Below are 13450 nucleotides of genomic sequence, written 5' to 3' on the forward strand. Positions count from 1 at the left end.
ATTAAAATGAAAATATGATGGATATTAATAAACAGTAAGGAAGGTTGATGAAGAGTAGATCCTTGAGATCTTACATAGCTCTATAAATCTTTTGATTTGGAGCTATTTGAGGCTTTTCCTTCCTTTAAGTTAGAAATGGTTTTTGCTACTAAACCTTTACCTTTTGAGTGGATCATAGGTCTATTTTTTATTATTCATTTTCAGTGAATTTATGATTCCACACCCATGTGTTAAGTTATAGTGGTTTATACAATGTTACATACCCCCTTATTAAAAATTGAGTTTTTGAGATATCCTTGGGGGGTGGATGGTATATGAGAGGTTTTTCCAGGACTGATGAGTTTTAAAATTTTAGAATTCATAGACTGTAGTTTATTTTAGGTTAGGGCTGGCATGGATATTTTAAAGAAATCTGATGTATTATATTTGGGTGTTGACAGTTATTTGTTATTGTCTGTATATATGTCTTTTATTGTGAGCCACCCAAAGCTTAGAATAGAAGGGCAACACATAAATCTAAGTAATAATCTGCTCCTTCCTTTTTTCTTCCTTCCCCTCCCTGATAAACAGTTCTGACTCCCTACGTATTTGTAAGGATTAGTCTTGGCTAATTATCAGCCAGTGTCAAGTTTAACCTTGTTGTGTAAAATCGACTTCAATACAGTCAACCATTTGCACCCCTTTGCAAGTACTTCCATTCCATCCACATTCACACAGCCCTTCTTTCCATACATCAAAACACAGGTAAGCATTTCAAGACATCATTTATTACACTTCTGCATTCCTCTTTGCAAACTGCTACCATAAATGTTTATAAGTCATTTCTTGAAGCTTATTGTTTCCCTAAAGAGTCATGAATTCAAATGATGCCATTTCATGTATTAACTGTTTCTGGTACTTTATTAGTGACTCAGTCTCACACATCCACAGTTATAACATATGTTTCCCCCTAATAAACGTGTAATACTTATAAATCTTTTCTCAGTCTTGGTTAAATATAAACTTGCCTGTGTGGTAGTATTTTCTAATAACAGCAGTCTCTATGTTCAGCTCATTTGTTTATTAACAACAACTTCTACAAAATGTAGTGCATTCCAAATATAATAGTCAAAAAGCTCCCATTCTTTATTTTGTAATTCACACATTTATTAATTTGGATTTTGCTGACAGCTTTTCAGTAGTAGCTCAAGGTGAGCTCTGGTACTCTAGGTATTTCCCTGTCCATGGAGGCCTCACAATCTAATTTTGTACCCGAGGCAATGGAGGGTTAAAGTGACTTGCCCAAGAGCACAAGGAGCAGCAGCAAGATTTGAACTGGGCACCTCTGGATATCAAGCCTAGTGCTCTAACCACTAGGCCGCTCCTTCACACCACAACTTAATTTTAGCTCCGCTTCTTTCTGTAATGTATACTGTATGAATTGAATACAAATTTGTATTCAACGCTATTTTATGCATATTGCCAACTATCTTTTTCTTCATGATATCCTTAGATTATTTTACTGCTAATGGTACTGCGCATCATTTTGCTATAGAACAGTAAATTTATAAAAACTCAAGTGCAAAACAGTGCATCGGCTTTGGTGATAATAAAAACAAAATTACTGGAGACATTTTCGTTGATTAACTGGTAAAATCTACACAGGTGGGCTGCTTGACTACAGGTAATTTCATTATCTACCTTTTGTCTATTCTAGAACATTTGTTTTTTGCTTTTTTTTTTTTTAAGTTATATGTAAACACCCGCAAAACATGTGAAGAGGCCCAAGAACTTGTTTCTGCTCCTCACTCCCACCCCATCCCCCAGCCATGCTGTACCTGTTTATGTTTATTCTAAGGCTATACTGTCTCTTGCAGGGAGCACTGGAGTGCTTTACAGTAAGCCAATCAAAAATTAATTGTAAATTTAATTCTGGCATTTATAAACTGATTAGCGATCATGTTCAAGGCAGAGAACAATCACACAGGTACTTTCTCTGTCCCTCTAGGGCTCACAATCTCCATTTTTTGTACCTGAGGCAATGGAGGGTTAAGTGACTTGCCCAAGTTCACAAGCAGCTGCAGTGGGAATCGAACCCAGGATGCAAGGATCAAAGCCTCTGCACTAACCATTAGGCTACTCCTCAGAAAAGAAAAAACTGAGAAAAACAGATGGAGCATGGAATAGAGTTCTACTAGAATGGAACAAGAACACAGAATAGAAACTAATGGGTGCTATCGAAATGTACTTGAAATGGAGAAGGGGTAGCCAAATTGTTATCTTCTTGAGAGTACAATGTCCAAGTTGGGATGTAAGGGATCAGAACATTAAAGAGATAAGATGGATGACCTACTAACTAACACATGTATCTTATATTTGAATTGGTAACCAATTTTAACCAAGCTCCAAACAGAGCAAAAGCTGCAAGGAAGTCACCATCATAGGTCCAAAGAAACAAACAAACAAACAAAACCTCCACTAAAGCAATGCAAATGTTCTAGTAAATTTCAAGGAAACAATCATAACAGAGTCTTTCACAAAATAAAACAGTTAAACAATCTTTACGAGTATCCAAAACTCAAAATGAACTTAGCTCATCAGTGCTGATTCTTCAGAACATAGCCTATATTTCTGAAATCCAGTAAATATATTTTACATATAAAACTGTTTATCAGATCAAGTCAGCAATTTTCCAAATTCATATGTTTCTGTGTCTTATATCTGTTTCAGAACTAATTCTCCCAAAACCTCAGTGATGTTAGTCACTGCAACTTCAACTGCAGTGATATAATTAACATCAAAATCTTCATAGGTTCTTAAACATTTAACATTCTTTATATTTTTGAAAAAAAATTTTTCACTTATCTCATCTCTTTGTCGGACCCAGGGGGAAATTGTCCGACATGCACGTTTCGCCCAAACTGGGATAGGAAAGGGGGTGGGCAGAGCAGAAGAGGGTAGGCAGGTTAGCAACAGAAAAGGAAAGAAAAGAAAAAGATTGGTTAAAAAAGGAAGGAAGGGGATTGGTGGAAGAGGGAGAGGCTGAGATAGGGCAAACAGGTTTTGGCGCGCAAAAGGTATTAAGTGGGAGGGTAGGAGAGGGTGAGGGTGGATAGAGGGGAATTTGATGAATTTTTGGTGAAAGAAAACCGTTTTTTACCTGAGGGGTGACCGGGAAGGAGCTGGAGAGAGGCTTCGAGGTGGCATAGCGTAGCGCGAGATTACTTCCGGTTTCGCGCTGGGGAAACCGTTGCGGAGTTGCAGGACGCTGAGAGGCAAGAGGAGTCGGCGGTAAGGACGAGCAGGAGGGGGGCGGACTTCGGGGAGAGGTGAAGGAGTGGGCGGTGACGCGAACAAAGCAGGAAGTGGAGCGGGGAGAGCGGAGGAGGGCTGATTTGGCGATTGTTGTACGAGTAGGGGAGGAAGAAAGGGCAGTGGCGATTGAATTTTGCATGGGGAAGTGGGGGTCGGGTTAAGGTGAAGATCGGAGAGTTCGGATAAGGTTGGGGCAGGTGTTGGTGACACGATTTGGGGGGGGGCGGGGCCAGAGTGGGTTGCAGTGGACAGTAATGCTGTCGGGTAGTGGGAGCTGCATTAATTGATTAATTTAGAGTGGGGAGGTGTATGGTTGTACTTGGAGGGGGAATTGTCACAAGAAGTGAATTGTAGGGGGAAAAAGGGGCTTGAGTGTGGGGTAAACATAAAGGGGAAGGTATGGGGTTTATTTGGAAAACTTAAGTGGTGCGATTGGGAGACTTGGTTATTGGGGAAGTGGAGTAGGGGTGGTTGACAGGGTTTGTGGGGCACAGTGCGGTGGTGTGATTGGGATACTTTGGGTGTGTTGGTGACGATGGGTCCCAAGAAAGTGGGGAAAGGTGAGCTGCAAGAAGAAAAATTGTATGGGAGGGGCAGTTGCTGGGGGTAGGGGTATGCATATGGTGAGTGAGGGGGCGGGTGTAGTAGGGGCCCGTGGGGGACCGCTAGTGGATATGGGGTGTCAAGTGGGCCAGGGCCTGGAGCAGGAGAGAGCTGCATGGATGGAAGTACAGTGGTGGAAATAAGTATTTGATCCCTTGCTGATTTTGTAAGTTTGCCCACTGACAAAGACATGAGCAGCCCATAATTGAAGGGTAGGTTATTGGTAACAGTGAGAGATAGCACATCACAAATTAAATCCGGAAAATCACATTGTGGAAAGTATATGAATTTATTTGCATTCTGCAGAGGGAAATAAGTATTTAATCCCTCTGGCAAACAAGACCTAATACTTGGTGGCAAAACCCTTGTTGGCAAGCACAGCGGTCAGACGTCTTCTGTAGTTGATGATGAGGTTTGCACACATGTCAGGAGGAATTTTGGTCCACTCCTCTTTGCAGATCATCTCTAAATCATTAAGAGTTCTGGGCTGTCGCTTGGCAACTCGCAGCTTCAGCTCCCTCCATAAGTTTTCAATGGGATTAAGGTCTGGTGACTGGCTAGGCCACTCCATGACCCTAATGTGCTTCTTCCTGAGCCACTCCTTTGTTGCCTTGGCTGTATGTTTTGGGTCATTGTCGTGCTGGAAGACCCAGCCACGACCCATTTTTAAGGCCCTGGCGGAGGGAAGGAGGTTGTCACTCAGAATTGTACGGTACATGGCCCCATCCATTCTCCCATTGATGCGGTGAAGTAGTCCTGTGCCCTTAGCAGAGAAACACCCCCAAAACATAACATTTCCACCTCCATGCTTGACAGTGGGGACGGTGTTCTTTGGGTCATAGGCAGCATTTCTCTTCCTCCAAACACGGCGAGTTGAGTTCATGCCAAAGAGCTCAATTTTTGTCTCATCTGACCACAGCACCTTCTCCCAATCACTCTCGGCATCATCCAGGTGTTCACTGGCAAACTTCAGACGGGCCGTCACATGTGCCTTCCGGAGCAGGGGGACCTTGCGGGCACTGCAGGATTGCAATCCGTTATGTCGTAATGTGTTACCAATGGTTTTCGTGGTGACAGTGGTCCAAGCTGCCTTGAGATCATTGACAAGTTCCCCCCTTGTAGTTGTAGGCTGATTTCTAACCTTCCTCATGATCAAGGATACCCCACGAGGTGAGATTTTGCGTGGAGCCCCAGATCTTTGTCGATTGACAGTCATTTTGTACTTCTTCCATTTTCTTACTATGGCACCAACAGTTGTCTCCTTCTCGCCCAGCGTCTTACTGATGGTTTTGTAGCCCATTCCAGCCTTGTGCAGGTGTATGATCTTGTCCCTGACATCCTTAGACAGCTCCTTGCTCTTGGCCATTTTGTAGAGGTTAGAGTCTGACTGATTCACTGAGTCTGTGGACAGGTGTCTTTCATACAGGTGACCATTGCCGACAGCTGTCTGTCATGCAGGTAACGAGTTGATTTGGAGCATCTACCTGGTCTGTAGGGGCCAGATCTCTTACTGGTTGGTGGGGGATCAAATACTTATTTCCCTCTGCAGAATGCAAATAAATTCATATACTTTCCACAATGTGATTTTCCGGATTTAATTTGTGATGTGCTATCTCTCACTGTTACCAATAACCTACCCTTCAATTATGGGCTGCTCATGTCTTTGTCAGTGGGCAAACTTACAAAATCAGCAAGGGATCAAATACTTATTTCCACCACTGTAGGTGCTCCGGCAGGACCTGGCCTGAGTGGTGGTGCTCGGCTGCGAGAGGCAGCACTAAGCGGTGTCGAAGCTGGTGAAGATCCACTGGAGGGGCCTTCTACAGGGAGAGTGACTGGTGAGTTGGAGGAGTTGGGTGCAGCTGTGTATGGAGTGGGGAGAGAGGGAGTGCAGTTGCGGGAGGGGATTCGGGGGAGGAGTGGTCGGGAAAAAAGCGTGCATGGTCGGGGTTTGCGGAAGAAGTTAAAGAATAAAAAATTTTTGCGTAATTTGTGTCATGTGGTTAAAAGATTGGAGAAGGACAAAAGGCAGCGGAAGAGAGTGATCGGGGATCCGTTGCAGGTTTGGGAATCGTCGGATTCCTGGGATTCATCGGGGTCATCTTCCTCTTCTTCTGAAGATGGGGAAGGTGTTGGAATGTAATTGTATTTTACATGCATTGCCTGTCACCTATTATTTCTCTGTGATTACTCTGTGACCTCTGATGTGAATTACTTAGAGAGGTCACACAGCTATGCAACTTCCTGTTGGGGGTTAGATGCAGCAGATGCAGCACATGGAGCACATGGAGCTCATGTTCTCTCCTAACCTGAGAGGATCTATGGTGGTGTGAGCATCCATTACCATCTAAGCACATGGAAGGAGCTGATAATACAAATGTATAGTAAAATGTATATATAAGCCTGTCTGATTATAATCTAACTACAAACTGTGAGTAAACAGATGTTTTGTTACTTCAACTTTAAAGTGACTCAGCAGTGAATTATTCAGGGGTGAATGAGAGAGAGATGAAGAAAGAAATTAACATTTCTAAAGCTGAAGCTGTGTGTACTAAGATCTGCTAATTATTTACTACAAATAATCCAACAAAAAGGGTTATGGGCCCAGGGCCAGGAATTGAAAAAGAAGAGAAATATTACCAGGCAGAAAAAAAGGCCACATTTTTCTCTTAAGTTTTAAAGGAAAGATTCAGTCTGTCTCTCTCTCCCCCCCACACAGCAGACAGAAGGCTAAGAAAATGGCTGAGGGAAGAAATTCACCATTTTTCTATTCTCTCAAGGTGCCTAAATTAACTGAGTTTAATTATCAGCAGTGGGAATTAAGATTCATATGTCTCCTTCGAGCAAAAGGATTAAATATATGCTTAGACCAAGACAGAACAGCTGAAAATATGGCTGAATGGGACAATGCAAACTATTATGTGAAGTGCATGCTTTTGGAAGCTCTCTCAGAGAAACAAGCCATATTAGTGGAGGGAAAAGATACACCAAAGGACATTTTATATAAACTGAGAACTATGTATGCAACTACATATGCAAAGCAGCAACCAATTTGGTTGGCAGAGTTGAATGAAACCAAATTAAGGGATAAAAGTAAATGTAATGATCACATTATGCATCTTATGTCTTCATTTCAAAAGCTAGAACTTTCAGGAATTCCCATGTGTGATGCATTGAAAAGAGCATTTCTTTTTACCTCACTATCAAAGAAGTTTGATGTTTTTAGGTCTGTAAATGAGGCCATTGAAGGGCAATCTTTTGAACAGGCAACATCAAAACTAAGGCAGGAATGCATAATAAATGATTCTGAGGAGATGTGTTCTCAAAGTCAGTCAGAGAGAAATGAAACAAATTTCTTGGCAAAGAACAGAGGAAGGCGGAGCTATGGGAAAACTCCACCCAAGGGCAAGCTGATTTGCTACTCATGTGGAAAGGAGGGACATGTATCTAAATGGTGTAAGGAAACACAAAACACTCCCTCTAGCTCACCTAAGCCAATGGAACTAAAGAATTTTCAAACCAGGAAATGTATGAAGGACAAAGATAAACACAAGGGCTTTCTAATGGCAGAAAAATCTTTGACTATGGTAAATAATAATTCAAATGAAAGTACTTGGATTTTGGATTCGGGGAGCACATGCCATTTAACCAAATGTAAGGATTTCTTTCAGGAAATGTGTCCAGAGGAAGGTATTCTTAAAACTGCAAACGCAGGGACTGCTAAGATCCAAGCAAAAGGTATTGGATTCTTAAAATGCAAAGTGTCTAATGAAGTTAAAGAAATTCCTGTAAGTGATGTCTTGTATATTCCCCAAGCAGTTTGCAATATGCTTAGTGTATCTACATTAGATAAGAAGGGATTTGCGATTCATTTTGAAAACAGTAAGTGCACAATCTCTAAAAATGATGAAGTGTATGCTGAAGCTTTTATGCATAATGATGTTTATAAGCTGAACATTTCAGGTGAAGCCTCACATATGGCGCAAGTAAGGAAGAATGATGGAAAATGTAGTCTGGAAATTTGGCACCGCCGCCTGGGACATCGTGATTCTAAGGTGATCCAGGATCTTTACAGTAAGCAACTGGCCACCGGCATTCAGATAAGTGCAAATGCTGGTAAAATGGAGAAATGCATAGACTGTGTTACTCAAAAAGGTGTGAGACCCTCATTTCCTGCATACACAGGAAATAGGAGTAATAAAGTGCTGGACTTAATACACAGTGACTTATGTGGACCGTTTAATATCCCATCATTGGGAAATAACAGATTTGTGCTAATATTCTTGGATGATTTCTCTAGATATTGTGTGGCCTATTTGCTGAAAGAGAAAAGTCAAGTCACAGACATGCTGAAGAAATACGTAGCCATGGTGAGCAATAAATTTGAAAGAAAACCAAAGGTTCTTCAGACCGACAATGGTGGTGAGTTCACTTCACAAAGCATGCGCACATTTCTAGAACAAGAAGGCATTCAGCATATCACAACAGTAGCTTATACACCAGAGCAAAATTCTGTTGCAGAGAGAAAATTTAGGTCACTTGTGGAAATGACCAGATGTATGCTGTCAGATAGCAATCTCCCTAAAAGACTATGGGGGGAAGCCATTCTCACAGCAGTGTACCTACAAAACAGAATGCCAACTAAAGGCGCTGAGCGCACACCACATGAGACATGGCATGGTAGGAAGCCAAACCTGTCACATATAAGAACATTTGGAAGTACAGCATATGCTCATGTACCAAAGCAAAGAAGGCATAAGCTGGATTCCACAACAGAAAGGGGCATTTTAGTTGGCTATGCTCCAGGACACAAAGGATATAGAATTTTGAATCTGAAAACTGGCATTGTTGGCATAAGACATGTTACATATTTTGATGAAAACAAAAGGGTTGATAAAGGCTGGATTATCCCAGATGAGCCTTATCATCCAGAATATGAAACTAGAACCATAATAGACATGCCAGTGTATATAAATGCCATACCAAGGCAGATGTCTGAAAGCAACTCATCTGTATCTAACGAGGAACAGGCAGAGGAAACAGACACAGAAAGGATCATTGAAGAAGACAGTACAGTTGGAGAAGGGGAATCAATTGGAGAAGAACTCTCAGATTTAGAGGATGCGGAAAGGTCAGACCAACCTGTTGTCAGACGCTCATCCAGGGAAAACAAAGGTGTTCCACCCCTAAGACTGTCTTACCTAACAAAGTCAGCAGAAGCTCAAGAGCCCTTAACATGGGATGAGATTGAGAAAATGCCAGCAGAAGAAGCTGCTGAATGGCATAAAGCTGCACAAGAAGAAATTGATGCATTGGATAAAAATAATACTTGGATTCTTACAAAATTACCTCCTGGCAAGAAAGCTATAGGATGCAAATGGGTATTCAAGTTAAAAAGGAATGCACAAGGAAAAGTGGAAAGGTATAAAGCCAGATTAGTCGCAAAGGGATATCTTCAAAAATATGGAGAAGATTTTGATGAAGTGTTTGCACCTGTAGTGAAACACACGACAATCAGAACACTTCTGAGCATTGCAGTCTCAAAAGGCATGCAAGTCAACCACATTGATGTGAAAACAGCATTTCTTCACGGAGATATAACTGAAGACTTGTACATGGAACAGCCAACAGGTTTCATAAATACAAAACAAAGACAGCTAGTGTGTAAATTAAACAAAGGTCTTTATGGATTAAAGCAAAGTGCAAAATGTTGGAATGAAAAATTGCATGAAATATTGACAAGTTTAGGATTTAAGCAAGGTGAAGCAGATAAATGCTTGTACACTAGGTGCACAAATGGACAATATGCATACATTTTAGCTTTTGTTGATGATCTGCTCATTGCAAGCAAAAGTGAGCAAGAGTACAAGGACATTGTAAAGTGTTTAAACCACAATGTTGAGATAAAAGAACTTGGTAATGTGTCATACTATCTTGGTATAGAAATTGAGAAACAAAATGATGGTTCTTATCTTCTAAGCCAGAAGCAGAAAATAAATGAGCTTATTGAAAGTTTAGGTATGCAAGATGCCCAAGTTGTAAGCACTCCCATGATCACTGATTTTCTGAAGGATGAAACAGTAAGAGAACCTTTACCAGATAACATCCAATATAGATCAGCCATAGGTAAGCTTTTATATCTAGCTACCACATACAGGGCTGATATAGCAAATGCAGTAGGAATTTTGAGCAGAAGGGTCAGCTCACCTACCAAATCAGATTGGACTGCAGTTAAAAGGATGGTAAGGTATTTAAAGGGTACCATTGATTGTAAATTAAAGATTTCAGCCAATAGTAATCCAAAACTAATATGTTACTGTGATTCAGATTGGGCAGGGGATCATTCTGATTATAAATCCACAAGTGGATATGTGTTTATGTATGGAAATGTACAAATTTCATGGGCCAGTCATAAACAAAGTATTGTGAGTTTGTCTTCTATAGAAGCTGAATATGTGGCCGCATCGGAAGCGTGCAGAGAACTGATGTGGATTGAAAAACTTTTGCTGGATTTTGGAATAGCTGAGCAGAGACCAATCCAGATAATGGAAGATAATCAGAGCTGCATCCGACTGTCACAGAATGACAAGGTTCAGTCACGCACCAAGCACATCGCAACGAAATACCACAACGTGCGAGAGTTGGCAAAAGAAGGGGTCATCAGTCTACACTATTGTCACACCAGTGAGATGACAGCTGACATCATGACCAAACCGTTACCCAGAGAACATTTTGTGAATCTGCGTATAAAGCTTGGACTTTGTATGAATAAATAATTGCATGACAGTTATGCATGAGAAGGGGTTTGTTGGAATGTAATTGTATTTTACATGCATTGCCTGTCACCTATTATTTCTCTGTGATTACTCTGTGACCTCTGATGTGAATTACTTAGAGAGGTCACACAGCTATGCAACTTCCTGTTGGGGGTTAGATGCAGCAGATGCAGCACATGGAGCACATGGAGCTCATGTTCTCTCCTAACCTGAGAGGATCTATGGTGGTGTGAGCATCCATTACCATCTAAGCACATGGAAGGAGCTGATAATACAAATGTATAGTAAAATGTATATATAAGCCTGTCTGATTATAATCTAACTACAAACTGTGAGTAAACAGATGTTTTGTTACTTCAACTTTAAAGTGACTCAGCAGTGAATTATTCAGGGGTGAATGAGAGAGAGATGAAGAAAGAAATTAACATTTCTAAAGCTGAAGCTGTGTGTACTAAGATCTGCTAATTATTTACTACAAATAATCCAACAGAAGGGGACGTAGGGGCCGGGGGGATGAGTGTGGGGAATAATCAGATTGTAGGTGTGGGTGCTGGTTCAAGGCTGGGTCATACGTTATGTAATATTGCACCTTTGGATAGTTATATCACGGTGAAGTGGCGGCAGCGAATTTTAAAGGGTAAATTTATTGATTTATTTGCATTGCTGGCGCAGGATAAGGATGGTAATGGAGGGAAGGATGGGGGGAAAGAAGAAGGAAAAAAGAAGAAAGGGAGAGTTGCGAAGACGATCATGAATTGGTTGCTGAGCTTTCATGTATTTGCAAGTGTGTTGGGAGATAAGAAGCCTGAGTTGTATCCAGGTTTGTGGAAATATTGTGATTTAATATTAAGAGCATATAGAATGTATGGTGGTTGGGGTTGGGTTAACTATGATGAGCAGTTTAGGCGGAGTTTAGCACGGGACAAGTCTGAGCATTGGGGTGTACGTGATGTGGATTTGTGGATTGCGAATTTTACGCCCACGGTTAATGTTCCCTTTCGTTTGGGAGCCTCTGCTGGAGTGCCCGGGTATGGTAGTGGCTCAATGGGATTTGCCGGGGGACTGGGGGTGGTGCGAGCAGGTAATGTCGCTTCAGCAGGAGGAGGAGGATTGGGCTCGAGTGGTTTCGGAAGTAGGGGGAGTGTTCCCGGTAATGCGTGTTTCCAATTTAACGCAGGAAGATGTACTCAGGCTGCCTGCAGATTTAGGCATTGTTGCACCATCTGTCAGGGACTTCACCCAGCGTTTAAATGTACCAGAGGTGGATTCGCGGGTAGGGGGAGGTTGGGTCGAGGAGGAATTCCGAGTGGGCCCGGTTTGGGCTGGCAAGGCCCCTTCTCCCATTAACTTGTTGGTTTTGGAAACCTGGTTGCACCGGTATCCGCTTGGTGGGGAGGCATATTTGCTCTGGGTTGGGTTTTCGTAAGGTTTTCCAATTCCGTATGAAGGACCTCTGTTGGTGCATAATTGTGAAAATTCGATATCAGTGGTTCAGCATGCGGAGGTGGTTAAGAAAAAGTTGGGGAAAGAGTTGAGTTTGGGTAGGATTGCAGGACCTTTTGTGGCCCCTCCAATTCAGGACTTGGTTATATCTCCATTGGGGGTGATACCGAAGAAAGAACCAGGTTCCTTCCGGTTAATTCATAATTTGTCTTATCCGGAGGGTTATGGGGTCAATACTTTTATTGATCCTGAATTCTGTTCGGTGCAATATGCAAGTTGTTGAGGAGGATGGGTCAGGGTGCCTTGATGGGGAAAGCAGATATTGAGGCAGCTTTTCGTTTGCTCCCAGTGCACCCGACGGCATTCAGGTTGCTGGGGTTTAAATTTGCAGGCAAGTTTTATTTTGATAAATGTTTGCCTATGGGGTGTTCAATTTCTTGTAATTATTTTGAAGCCTTTGCTACATTTTTACAGTGGGTAGTGCAACAAGTTAGTGGTTTGGATGCTATGGTGCACTATCTAGATGATTTTCTTTTTGTTGGCCCAGCGAATTCTGATCAGTGTGCTGCGTTAATGTCAGCATTTGGTACGGTGGCAAAGGAGATGGGTGTACCTTTGGCAGCGGATAAGAGTGAAGGCCCAGTTACTCGGTTGGTGTTTTTGGGAATCGAGCTAGACTCAGTGAGGATGGAGTCACGTTTGCCCAGCAAAAAGATTATTGCGTTACGGGAGGAGATTGATCGGGTGTATTCCAAGCGTAAGGTGACTTTGAAGGAGATTCAGTGCTTGCTGGGGCATTTTAATTTTGCTACGAGGGTGATTCCCATGGGTAGAGTATTTTCCAGACGGTTAGCTTTGTTGTCAGTGGGGCTAAGACGGAAGCATTTTAAGGTGCGTTTGACACAAGCAGTGCGGGCGGATTTGCAGCTGTGGAGAGAGTTTTTGTCGGTATTTAATGGTATATGTATCTGGCAGGAGGTAATAGTTTCCAATGTGGATTTGCAATTATTTACTGATGCATCAGGGGAGATAGGATTTGGGATTTACTTTGGAGGTGCCTGGTGTGCGGAGGTCTGGCCGCAATGGTGGAAAGAGAGGGGATGGTGTGCAAATATTGCTCTGTTGGAATTATTCCCAATCTGGGTGGCATTGTGTATATGGGACCGGAGATTGAGGAATAGGAGGATTGCTTTCTATTCGGACAATATGTCAGTGGTATGGGCTATTAATAAGCAATATTCACGTTGTCCGCTGTTGATTGAGCTGCTGCGGTTAATCGTGTTAAAATGTTTACAGTTGAATGTATGGTTAACTGCTAGACAGGTGCCTGGTGT

General features: G+C 42.0%; 1 protein-coding gene across 1 annotated transcript in view; it reads right to left on the bottom strand.

The window, feature by feature from the left end:
* Positions 1-13450, bottom strand: part of ZC3H3 (zinc finger CCCH-type containing 3) — a 605196-nt gene that overhangs the window by 186385 nt on the left and 405361 nt on the right. The gene's annotated exons all lie outside the window — the stretch shown is intronic.

The sequence above is a fragment of the Microcaecilia unicolor genome, chromosome 1, assembly GCF_901765095.1.
Source record: "Microcaecilia unicolor chromosome 1, aMicUni1.1, whole genome shotgun sequence".
NCBI classification, from domain to species: domain Eukaryota; kingdom Metazoa; phylum Chordata; class Amphibia; order Gymnophiona; family Siphonopidae; genus Microcaecilia; species Microcaecilia unicolor.